Genomic DNA, 13,953 nt, shown 5'->3' with positions numbered 1-13,953 from the left:
GACAGACAGACAGACAGACAGACAGACAGACAGACAGACAGACAGACAGACAGACAGACAGACAGACAGACAGACAGACAGACAGACAAAATGTTTAAGTGGATAGCACCCTGGCAACCATCAGTCAGCGATAGCACTGAAACACTGACACACAACCTTGTTGCATTATCCTCAATTTTCACCTCAAATGTATCCATACACTGTGCCGTATACAGTACTTAACCCACTTTACTTTAAAAACAACCTGCATGCATTGACATGAAAATGTTTTATTCAACTTAGGCATAACCATCTGTGCCAGGGATTTCCTGTACAATTTCTGCTACTTTTTTTTGTACTAATACACCCTTTTTCTCCCCAATTTTGTGACATCCAATTGGTAGTTACAGTCTTGTCCCGTTGCTGCAACTCCCCTACGGACTCGGTAGAGGCGAAGGTCGAGAGCCATGCGTCCTCCGAAACATGACGCTGCCAAGCCACACTGCTTCTTGACACACTGCTCGCTTAACCCGGAAGCCAGCCGTACCAATGTATCAGAGAAAACACCGTCCAGCTGATGACCGAGGTCAGCTTGCAGGCGCCGGGCCTGCCACATGGAGTCACTAGAGCGCGATGGAAATCCCAGCCGGCCAAACACGCCCCTAACTCGGCCAACTGGGCCAATTGTGCGCCGCCTCATGGGTCTCCCGGTCACGGCCGGCTGTGACACAGCCTGGGATCGAACCCAGGTCTGTAGTGACACCTTAGACCGCTGCGCCACTCGGGAGTCTGTCATTTCTGCTACTTTTGTATGATAACGCTATCAGGACGGTTTTATCATAATGGAATTGCATAATGCAGACATAAGGGAAAAGACACCTCTCGGAGAGACCTCCTGCACTCTTCAACCCCCTATTTCACTCATGCAGTGCACCCTTAGTAATGAATGGGACCCTGCCCTGGCGATGTTCCCATGGGTCATCAACCTCAGGAGATTGCGGACCTATAAATAGTTAAAGAGCAGCAGCCTGTTAGGCCGGGGTCATTCTTACGCCATGTCGAGCTGAATAGGACCAGCCCTCTAAAACATTTAGAGCAGAATCCTAACTTCCACTTCGTCTGAATTGTTCATTAGTCTCCCATTGACATCAATGCGTGACAAAGTGAAAGAGAATCGCACCATACAGAAATATTTATAAATAGTCAAATTTAAGAGATTTGTGTGATATTCAGATGTATGCCATGCATGCATGGTGCAAAACCATTCAGATGAGATGACCCAGGCTCATAATGTGTTGGCTGGAATGAGCCCAGCAGTTAATATCCGTATGGGATCCAATAGGCCCTGGTAGCTGTCGTTAGAAAATACTACTGTCAGGAAAACAATCTGTGCAATATAATAAAACCACCATATATTCCGTCAGACGGACAGACAGACCGAACATAACACATCTCACTGCATTGTTGGGAAGTGCCATTAAGTACTGTCAACCACTCTCATCCCTGTCCAGACCATTAGAGAGGAGGATCCATGTACCAGATAGGCTAGTATGGGATTATTCTACTCTGGTGCTAGGTGTTCCACAAGTGGCCTGTCAGATGGAGGGGCTGAGCCTCTAGTCATACCAAACTCTGGTGCATGTTCAGCAGGGCACAACATTGAGGAACGTTCAGGTATAAATATGTTATGTAGAACATGACTCTCGGACATGTAGAATAAGGAATCATGTCTCTGCTCATGACATTTCTATCTGCAACATTTGACAATGTTTTCCTACTGAATGTGGCCCTGAAAGAGTGATATAGAAGAGCATAGAGACAAAGAGAGAGAAAGGGGGGGGGGGGGGGTTCTGTCAGAGCTCCTAGCAAAGTGTCTAATTAACTTGATGAGCCTGTCTGCTCTGTTCTCTGTTTATCAGTCAGTCTGGCTGGATGAACATGGAACATCCAGACTAAGGCGTGGACTTATGAATATTTGATGACGACAACTCAGCCAGGCTGTGTGGTGCCATCTGACAGAGTAATTACACACAGACAGAGCCACTCACAAGCCCTGCCATAACTCACTTACAACCTGAAGAGCCACTCAGCCATATTGATTTATAGGCCTATTATAGAGGGGTTCGTTTGTCTTGCTCCATTCCTAGTTCTGAAGCAAAGTAGCTAAACTGGGTTGCTCTAACATGCAGGACCAATAGGACCAATTAATGCTATGTAAATATTAAGGAAGTACCAGTCTGCTATTTTGTGTTTTTTTGGGGGCGCTGATCGTATGCATCGGCAGGACATAACGGCAGCGTCGGGTAAACTCTAGGGGTTGGTGTGTGTCTCTTTGTTACCAGCTGATGCATGATCTCTAATGTTAAGGAAGTCTTGAGGTTCTGCTCGTCTGAATTAGAATAGCTCATGACAAGATGTAGACCATACTATTTACCAAGAGAGTTTTTGTCTGTACTTTTCGCTATCTATTTACCACCACAAACCGATGCTGGCACTAAGACCGCACTCAACGAGCTGTATAAGGCCATAATCAAACAAGGCTCATCCAGAAGCAGTGCTCGTAGTTGCTGGTGATTTTAATGCAGGAAAACTGAAATCCTGACATTTCTACCAGCATGTCACCTGTGCAACTAAAGTAGAAAAAACTCTAGATAACCTTTACTCCACACACAGAGATGCATAAAATGCTATCCCTCGCCCTCCGTTTGGCAAATCTGACCATAACTCTAGCCATAACTCTAGCCTCCTGATTCCTGATTACAAGCAAAAACTCAAACAGGAAGTACAAGTGCTCCGCCCAATATGGAATTGGTCCGGTGAAGCGGATGCTAAGCCAGAGGACTGTTTCGCTAGCAAAGACTAGAATATGTTCTGGGACTCATCCGATAGCATTGAGGAGTTTACCACATCAGTCATTGGCTTCATTAATAAATGCATCGACGATGTCATCCCAACAGTGGGTATAGAAAGTCACCACCCTCTTTCAAAATGTTCACCTTTTGTTGCCTTTCAGCCTGAAATGAAAACACATCAAATCAGACTTTTTCCGGCTTCATTTACACACAGTAACCCACAATATCCAAGTGAAGAAACATTTCTAAAAAACTCTGAACATTTATTAAATTTAAACAGTAAAATACCCTATTTGGATAAGTGAACACCCCCCTGAGTTAATACTTGGTGGAACCACCTTTTGCTTGTATTACAGCCATGAGTCTCTTTGAATACGTCTCTACAAACTTTGCACACCTAGACTGCGCATTATTTGCCCATTCTTCCTTGCAGAATTGTTCGACCTCAGTCAAATTGCATGGTGACCGCTCATGGACTGCACTCTTCAAGTCATTCCACAGATTCTCAATGGGATTTATGTCGGGGCTCTGACTACTGTAGGCCACTCAAGGACATTCACCTTCTAGCCACTGTACGGTTGCTTTGGCAGTGTGCTTTGGGTCATTGTCATGTTAAAATATGAACCGTCTTCCCATTTTCAACTTCCTGGCAGAGGGCTGCAGGTTCTCCTCAATAATCTGGTTGGTATTTTGCACTGTCCATTTTCCCTTCTATCCTGACAAGTACTCCAGTCCCTGCTGAAGAGAAACACCCCCACAACAGGATGCTGCCACCGCCGTACTTTACTGTAGGCTTGGTGTTCTTTGGGTGGAAATATGTATTAGGGGTTCCCCAGACATATCGTTTTGCGTTCAGGACAAAAATAAAAATTTTGGTCTCATCTGACCACAGCATCTTTGCCAGTTGGCCTCAGAGTCTACACTGTGCTTTTTGGCAAAGCTCAAACGAGACTTGATGTGGCTTTTTCAGGAGTAGTTTTTTTCTTGCCACCCTCCCATAGAGACCAGATTTGTGGAGCGCTCGTGATATTGTGGTCACATTTGATACTGTCGCTAACTAAAAAGCAGCATTTCCCAAGAGAGGATGGCTTTCACTTCAGCAGTAATAAATTCATGAACTTCTTTGAGGAAAAGATCATGATCACTAGAAAGCAAATTACGGACTCCTCTTTAAATCTGCGTATTCCTCCAAAGCTCAGTWSTCCTGAGTCTGCACAACTCTGCCAGGACCTAGGATRAAGYGAGACACTRAAGTGTTTTAYTACTATATCTCTTGACACAATGATGAAAATAATCATGGCCTCTAAACCTTCAAGCTGCATACTGGACCCTATTCCAACTAAACTACTGAAAGAGCTGCTTTCTGTGCTTGGCCCTCCTATGCTGAACATAATAAACGTCTCTCTATCCACCGGATGTGTACCAAACTCACTAAAAGTGGCAGTAATAAAGCCACTCTTGAAAAAGCCAAACCTTGACCCAGAAAATATAAAAAACTATCAGCCTATATCGAATCTTCCATTCCTCTCATTTTTTTTTTGAAAAAGCTGTTGCGCAGCAACTCACTGCCTTCCTGAAGACAAAAAATGTATACGAAATGCTTCAGTCTGGTTTTAGACCCCATCATAGCACTGAGACTGCACTTGTGAAAGTGGTAAATTACCTTTTAATGGCGTCATACCGAGGCTCTGCATCTGTCCTCGTGCTCCTAGACCTTAGTGCTGCTTTTGATACCATCGATCACCACATTATTTTGGAGAGATTGGAAACCCAAATCTGTCTACACGGACAAGTTCTGGCCTGGTTTAGATCTTATCTGTCGGAAAGATATCAGTTTGTCTCTGTGAATGGTTTGTCCTCTGACAAATCAACTGTAAATTTCGGTGTTCCTCAAGGTTCCGTTTTAGGACCACTATTGTTTTCACTATATATTTTACCTCTTGGGGATGTCATTCGAAAACATAATGTTAACTTTCACTGCTATGGCGGATGACACACAGCTGTACATTTCAATGAAACATGGTGAAGCCCCAAAATTGCCCTCTCTAGAAGCCTGTGTTTCAGACATAAGGAAGTGGATGGCTGCAAACCTTCTACTTTTAAACTCGGACAAAACAGAGATGCTTGTTCTAGGTCCCAAGAAACAAAGAGATCTTCTGTTGAATCTGACAATTAATCTTGATGGTTGTACAGTCGTCTCAAATAAAACTGTGAAGGACCTTGTTACTTTAGGTTAGACTACTGCAATGCTCTACTTTCCGGCTCCCGGATAAAGCACTAAATAAATTCAGTTAGTGCTAAATACGGCTGCTAGAATCCTGACTAGAACCCAAAAAATGTATCATATTACTCCAGTGCTAGCCTCCCTACACTGGCTTCCTGTTAAGGCAAGGGCTGATTTCAAGGTTTTACTGCTCCTACCTATCTTTCCGATTTGGTTCTGCCGTACATACCTACATGTACGGCAGACGCTACGCTAGGCTACGCTACGCTACGCTACGGTCACAGAGACGCAGGCCTCCTAATTGTCCATAGAATTTCTAAGCAAACAGCTGGAGGCAGGGCTTTCTCCTATAGAGCTAAATTTTTATGGAATGGTCTGCCTACCCATGTGAGGGACGCAGACTCGGTCTCAACCTTTAAGTCTTTACTGAAGACTCATCTCTTCAGTAGGTCATAGATTGAGTGTAGTCTGGCCCAGGAGTGTGGAGGTGACGGAAAGGCTCTGGAGCAACGAACCACCCTTGCTGTCTCTGCCTGGCCGGTTCCCCTCTCTCCACTGGGATTCTCTGCCTCTAACCATATTACAGAGGCTGAGTCACTGGCTTACCGGTGCCTCTTCCATGCCGTCCCTAGGAGGGGTGCGTCACTTGAGTGGGTTGAGTCACTGACGTGATCTTCCTGTCTGGGTTGGCGCCCCACCTTGGGTTGTGCCGTGGCGGAGATCTTTGTGGGCTATACTCGGCCTTGTCTCAGGATGGTAAGTTGGTGATTGAAGATATCCCTCTAGTGGTGTGGGGGCGGTGCTTTGGCAAAGTGGGTGGGGTTATATCATTCCTGTTTGGCCCTGTCCGGGGGTATCATCGGATGGGGCCACAGTGTCTCCTGACCCCTCCTGTCTCAGCTCCCAGTTTTATGCTGCAGTAGTTTATGTGTCGGGGGGCTAGGGTCAGTCTGTTACATCTGGAGTACTTCTCCTGTCTTATCCAGTGTCCTGTGTGAATTTAAGTATGCTCTCTCTAATTCTCTCTTTCTTTCTCTCTCTCGGAGGACCTGAGCCCTAGGACCATGCCTCAGGACTACCTGGCATGATGATCCTTGCTGTCCACAGTCCACCTGGCCGTGCTGCTGCTCGTTTCAACTGTTCTGCCTGCGGCTATGGAACCCTGACCTGTTCACCGGACGTGCTACATGTCCCAGACCTGCTGTTTTCAACTCTCTAGAGACAGCAGGAGTGGTAGAGATACTCTTTATGATCGGCTATGAAAGCCAACACATTTTCTCCTGAGGTGCTGACTTGTTGCACCCTCGACAACTACTGTGATTATTATTATTTGACCATGCTGGTCATTTATGAACATTTGAACATCTGGCCATGTTCTGTTATAATCTCCACCCGGCACAGCCAGAAGAGGACTGGCCACCCCTCATAGCCTGGTTCCTCTCTAGGTTTCTTCCTAGGTTTTGGCCTTTCTAGGGAGTTTTTACACCTGCATTGCTTGCTGTTTGGGGTTTTAGGCTGGATTTCTGTACAGCACTTTGAGATATCAGCTGATGTAAGAAAGGCTATATAAATCAATTTGATTTGATTTGACATGCACACATTGACCAGTCTTTGCCATAAAGGCCTGAAGCTCCTTCAAAGTTGCCATTGGCTTCTTGGGTAGCCTTTCTGATCAGTCTCCTCCTTGCCCGGTCATCCAGTTTGGAGGGACGGCCTGATCTATGCAGGGTCTGGGTTGTGCCATACGCCTTCCACTTCTCCAAGGGATAGACAAAGCCTTTGAAATCGTTTTATATCCATTCCTAGTGCCTTTCATTACTAGTGCCTTTCCACAACTTCCTCTCGTAGATCTTTTGAAAGTGCCTTTCCGATTCTTTGCTTTGAATTGCACTACTAAGCAGTGGAGTCCTCTATGAACAACTGCTTTTATTCTGACCTAATCAAAGTCACAACAATTGATCACAGATGGAAGCCAATTAGCTTGATTTGTGATCTGGAAGGTGGATGGTTATACCTCAGCAAGTTTGCAATTGCTGAAAAAATCAAAATAGAGTATTTTACTGTTTACTTTTAATACATTTTCTGAAATTTTTTCTCCACTTGGATATTATGGGTTACTGTGTGTAAATAATGCCGTTAAAATTCAGATTTGATGTGTTTTCATTTCAGGCTGAAAGGCAACAAAAGGTGAACATTTTGAAAGGGGGTGATGACTTTCTATACCCACTGAACATATGCCAACCAGAAGCCATGAATTACAGGCAATATTTGCACTGAACTAAAGACTAGAGCTGCAGCTTTCAAGAACGCTTATAACAAATCCCGCTACGCCCTCCGACGAACCATCAAACAGGGATAGCGTCAATACAGGACTAAGATTGAATCCCACTACATTGGCTCTGATGCTTGTCGGATGTGGCAGGGTTTTCAAACTATCACGGATTGCAAAGGGAAACCCAGCCAAGAGCTGCCCAGTGACGCGAGCCTACTAGACAAGCTAAATGCCTTCTATTCTCGCTTCGAGACAAGCAACACTAAACCATGCGTAAGAGCACCAGCTGTTCCAGACGACTGTGTGATCACGCTCTCCGTAGCCGATGTGAGTAAGACCTTTAAACAGGTTAACATTCACAAAGCCACAGGGCCAGACGGATAACCAGGACCCGTACTCAGAACATGCGCTGACCAGCTGTCAAGTGTCTTCACTGACATTTTCACCTCTTCCGGACCCATTCTGTAATACCTACATGTTTCCAGCAGACCACCATAGTCCTTGTGCCCAAGAACGCCAAGGTAACTTGTCTAAATGACTATCTCCGCGTAACACTCACATCTGTAGCCATGAAATGCTTTGAAAGGCTGGTCATGGCTCACATCAGCACCATTATCCCAGACACCCTGGACCCATTCCACCCTGAACCCACTCCTCAGGGGTGCATGCTTAGTCCCTTCCTGTGCTCCCTGCTCACACACGACTGCGTGGCCGTGCACGACTCTAACGCCATCATTAAGTTTGTCAACCACATGACAGTGGTAGGCCTGATCACTGATGACGATGAGACAGCCTATAGGGAGGAGCTCAGAGACCTGACAGTGTGGTGCTAGGACAACAACCTCTCCCTCAACGTCAGCAAGACAAAGGAGCTGATCGTGGACTACAGGAAACGGAGGGCCAAGCACACCCCTCTTCATATCAACAGGGCTGTAGTGGAGCGGGTCGAGAGCTTCAAGTTCCTCTGTGTCCACATCACTAAGGATCTATCATGGTCCAAGCACACCAACACAGTCATGAAGAGGGCATGACAACGCCTCTTCCCCCACAGGACCCTGAACAGCTTCTACCCCTAAGCCATAAGACTGCTAAATAGTTTGTTAAATAGTTAACCAAATAGCTACCTGGACTATCTATTTTCTTTCTCACTGCATTGTTGGGAAGGGCCATTAATTAAGCATTTCACTGTTAGTACACACCTGTTGTTTACAAAGCATGCAACAAATAACATTTGAATTGATTTGTCTGTAAAATAAAATGTTACCTTGGATTCTAACACAACCAAACAGCAGACAACAAACATATCAGATGTTTTTGAGGTCAGTGATGATGCAGAGAACGCGATCGAACATCTCTGGAGAGACCTGAAAATAGCTGCGCAGCGACACTCTCCATCCAACCTGACAGAGCTTGAGAGGATCTGCAGAGAAGAATGGGAGAACTCCCCAAATACAGGTGTGCCAAGCTTATAACGTCATACCCAAGAAGACTCGAGGCTATAATTGCTGCCAAAGGTGCTTCAACAAAGTACTGAGTAAAGGGTCTGAATACTTATGTAAATATAATATTTAAGTTCTGTATTTTTAATAATACATTTTCAAACATGTCGAAAAGCTGTTTTTACTTTGTCATTATGAGGTAATGTGTGTAGATTGATGAGGGGCAAAAAACAATTGAATCCATTTTAGAATTAAGGTTATAACGTAACAAAATGTGGAAAAAGTCAAAGGGTCTGAATACTTTCGGAATGAAAGTTTGTCCAGTTTTAACAAGGGAGTAGATCATCACACAGGATTTGGACTGAGGGCTACCCTGGACTGGGAAACAAAGAGCTGCATGGGACTGGGAAACACAGAGCTGCAGACAAACAGGCGTCCAGCTAGTGTGGAAAGGCTCGATGGATTAAACATTTACCAGAGTAAATACATCCAGCAGGTTTCCTTGACCTCACATTCCACGGGCCTGTCAAAGACAAACACGCCTGTGTGTGCAACCCGTTATGATGACTCACTCAGTGCAGGACACGTCGTTCCTCTACATACCTATGTGTGTGTGTGTACACTTCCACAACACCTGGCACAACTTTCCCACACATTATCCACGCAAGGGAGCAGGTGTCATGCACTGAAGTAGATAAAGCAAAAATGTATATAATAATGCAAAACAGTTTGATAGGCCAGTTAATAGTGAACTTTTGCTTTTATGTTATAATACCAACAGCCGTATGCTCTCGTGCTACTACTTCTAATATTCCCATGCAGCGATCAGAGCTATCAGTGTGAACAGGTTGGAGCTGGCACGTGTGTCTGTAAGGAGGGGAGGGTGAAGTAAAGAACAGGCTCACAGCACTCAAACTGGTTCTCACAGGAGCCAGTCACGTCACTTACGTTGAGAAGGGAGTTGTGCTTGTGCCACACCACAAAACTCTTCCATTATGCAAGTCTTAAATTAGAGCCTGCGCTAATGTTAGCCTCTGCACAACACAGCTCCCAACAGGCATGGTGCAAATAAATCAAATCAAAATTGTATTGGTCACGAAATACAACAGCCGAATACAACAGCCGAATACAACAGCCGAGACTTTACAGTGAAATGCTTACTTACGAGATTGTTCCCAACAATGCAAAGTTAAAAAGTAAGACAAATATTTGCTAAATAAAAAAGGAAATAGTAACACAATGAAAACAATAACGAGGCTGTATACAAGGAGTACCAGTGCCGAGTCAATGTGCAGGGGTACGAGGTAATACAGTATGTACATGTAGGTAGAGGTTAAAGTGACTAGGCAATCAGGTTATATAATAAACAGAGTAGCAGCAGCGTATGTGAAGAGTGTGAAAGTGTGTCTGTGTGAGTGTGTGTGTGTGTGTGTGTGGTGTGAATATGCTTGTGTGTGTGTGTGTTTTGTGTGTGTGAGCTTATGTAGCGTGTGTGTTGAAGTGTCAGTGTAGTATGTGTGAGTGAGTGGGTAAAGTGAGTGTGCAAGAGAGTGCATGCATTATTTTTTTGATAAATAAAGGGAGTTCAATGTAAATAGTCCGGGTAGCCATTTAATTAACTGTTCGGCAGTCGTATGGCTTGGGGGTAGAAGCTATTCAGGAGCCTTTTGGTCCCAGACTTGGCACTCCGGTACCGCTTGCCGTAACGTAGCAGAAAGAACCGGCTATGAATTATGTGGCTGGAGTCTTCCCCAATTTTCTGGGCCTTCTTCTGACATCGCCTGGTATAGAGGTCTTGGATGGCAGGAAGTTCGGCCTCAGTGATGTACTGGGCCGTATGCACTATCCTCTGTAGCTCCTTGTGGTCGGATGCCGAGTAATTGCGAATGGGGGGGTGTTCAGCCCTCCGTTTCCTGTAGTAAACGACAATCTCTTTTGTCTTGCCCACGTTGAGGGAGAGGTTGTTTTCCTCACACCACACTGCCAGGTCTATGACCTTCTCCGTTTAGGCTGTCTCATCGTTGTCGGTGATCAGGCTTACCACCATTGTGTCGTCGGCAAACTTAAGGATGGTGTTGGAGTCGTGCGCGGCCATGCAGTCATGGGTGAACAGGGAGTAGAAGACGGGACTGAGCGCGCATAGCTGAGGTGCCCCCGTGTTGATGGTCAGCATGGCGGATGTGTTGTTGCCTACCCTCACCACCTGGGGATGGCCCATTAAGAAGTTGAGATTGTGGACGGAGGTTTCAGTCCCATGGTCCTGAGCTTAGTGATGAGCTTGGAGGTGTTAAACGCTGAGGTGTAGTCAATGAAAAGCATTCTCACGTACAGTACCAGGCAGCAGTTTGGACACACCTACTCATTCAAAGGTTTTTCTTTATTATTACTATTTTCTACACTGTAGAATAATAGTGAAGACATCAGAACCATGAAATAACACCTATGGAATCATGTAGTAAGCAAAAAAGTGTTAAACAAATCAAAATATATTTTATATTTGAGATTCTTCAAAGCAGCCACCCTTTGCCTTGATGACAGCTTTGCACACTCTTGGCATTCTCTCAACCAGCTTCATGAGGTAGTCAACTGGAATGCTTTTCCAACAGACTTGAAGGAGTTCCCACATATGCTGAGCACTTGTTGGCTGCTTTCATTCACTCTGCGGTTCAACTCATCCCAACCCATCTCAATTGGGTTGAGGTCGGGTGACTGTTGAGACCAGGAAATCTGATGCAGCACTCCATCACTCTCTTTCTTGGTTAAATATCCCTTACACAGCCTGGAGGTGTGTTTTGGGTCATTGTCCTGTTGAAAATAAATGATAGTTCCTCTAAGTGCAAACCATGGGATGGTGTATTGCTGCAGAATGCTGTGGTAGCCATGCTGGTTAAGTGTGCCTTGAATTCTAAATAAATCACAGACAGTGTCACCAGCAAAGCACCCCCACACCATCACACCTCCTCCTCCATGCTTCACGGTGGGAACCGCACATGCAGAGATCATCCTTTCACCTACTCTGCGTCTCACAAAGACACGGAGGTTGGAAAAACAAATCTCACATTTGGACTCATCAGACCAAAGGACAGATTTCCACTGGTCTAATGTCCATTGCTCGTGTTTCTTGGCCCAAGCAAGTCTCTTCTTTTTATTGGTGTCCTTTAGTAGTGGTTTCTTTGCAGCAATTTGACCATGAAGGCCTGATTCAAGCAATCTCCTCTGAGCAGTTGATGTTGAGATGTGTTTGTTACTTGAACTCTGTGAAACATTTATTTGGGCTTCAATCTGAGGTGCAGTTAATTGCCGATTTCTGAGGCTGAACTTGTCCTCTGCAGCAGAGGAAACTCTGGATCTTCCTCTCCTGTGGCAGTCCTCATGAGAGCCAGTTTCATCATAGCACTTGATGGTTTTTGCGACTGCACTTGAAGAAATGTTAAAAGTTCTTGAAATGTTCCGTATTGACTGACCTTCATGTCTTAAAGTAATGTTGGACTGTCGTTTCTCTTTGCTTATTTGAGCTGTTCTTGCCATAATATGGACTTGGTCTTTTACCAAATAGGGCTATCTTCTGTATACCAACCCTACCTTGTCACAACACAACTGAGAGGCTCAAACTGATTGGCTCATTAAGAAAGAAATTCCAAAAATTAACTTTTACCAAGGTACACCTGTTAATTGAAATGCATTCCAGGTCACTACCTCTTGAAGCTGGTTGAGAGAATGCCAAGTGTGCAAAGCTGTCATCAGGCAAAGGGTGGCTGAAGAATCTCAAATATAAAATGTATTTTGATTTGTTGAACACTTTTTTGGTTACTACATGATTCCATGTGTGTTATTTAATAGTTTTGATGTCTTCACTATTATTCTACAATGTACATGCTGGTAGAAATGAGGGAAAAAGAGATTTAAGCTTTCCTGCATTAAAATCACTGTCCACTATAAGTGCCGCTTTGCCCGGATGAGCATTTTCTTGTTTGCTTATGGCCCTATACAGCTCATTGAGTGCGGTCTTAGTGCCAACATCGGTTTGTGGTGGTAAATAGACAGCTACGAACAATACTGATGAAAACTTTCTTGGTATATAGTATGGTCTACAGCTTATCATGAGGTATTCTAACTCAGGCATGCAGAACCTCAAGACTTCCTTAATACTAGAGATCACGCACCATCTTAATTTGATCACTATTGGCCCAGATCATTTTCCTGTGCAGCAGGAAATGCAAACTTGTAGTGTATTCAATGTTTAAAAATACTTTGTTTGTAATTTCCACTTTCCACATAATAATTCATATTTCATATTGCTGCTAGATTATTTTCCTACTCTGAGAAACTGTTTAAATTAAGGTAGTACATCTGTAAAAACCTCACAGTACAGTAACTACAGTCCAGTCATAATGTTTTCATTAGTTGTTACATGGATGAGAAAGCTACTGTAGGTCATCATTACTGTGTGGTCCCTGTGGACACACCGGGCAGGTCAGAAGGCACAAAGAGAGTGTCTTAAACTCCTTTTAATGGATTATTGGATAGGTTAATGACATCATACATTATTCAATTGGAACAAGAGCAGAGCTTATCTTTGAAGGGTGGAACAGCCTGCAAAGGTCTAATGGCCAAGTGGATTTCTTGCATCTGTCAGGGTTTCCACATAGTGACATGGCTATTAGTACAGAAACATTAATATTGATTTGTACTCAACTCTTCTCATAAATTTAGAGATAATAAACTGTTACTGTTTTTCAAATTCTGCTTTTTCCCAGAGAATAAACTGAGGAAAAACATAACTGCACATCTGTGTGTGTGGTGTGTGTGTGTTGTGTGGTGTGTGGTGTGTGGTGTGTGGTGTGTGGTGTGTGTGTGTGTGTGTGTGTGTGTGTGTGTGTGTGTTTCAGGTCTGTTCAGATGTGCCGGATGTTCCTTTCAATTTTAGTCCCACTCATCCCAACAAATGAATGCCAGGAAGCAGATGGTACCTTTCCCTTTCCTGCTCACCACTTCCCATTACAGTAATATGCAATAAGGTCATTCTTGTGCTCTGCTGGGTAACATTTTGTAATAGCAGAGATTTTCTTATAATGTTAATACAGGTTTTGACTATAGTTCTATTTCTGAGAAACTCATACCAAAGGGATTGTAGATGACCTTTTTTTCTGTTTATTTGTTCGGGACCATGTACAACATGGCATTGCA

This window comes from Salvelinus sp. IW2-2015, linkage group LG26 (assembly GCF_002910315.2).
Source record: "Salvelinus sp. IW2-2015 linkage group LG26, ASM291031v2, whole genome shotgun sequence".
Taxonomy (NCBI): domain Eukaryota; kingdom Metazoa; phylum Chordata; class Actinopteri; order Salmoniformes; family Salmonidae; genus Salvelinus; species Salvelinus sp. IW2-2015.
This window is presented reverse-complemented; position numbering follows the sequence as displayed.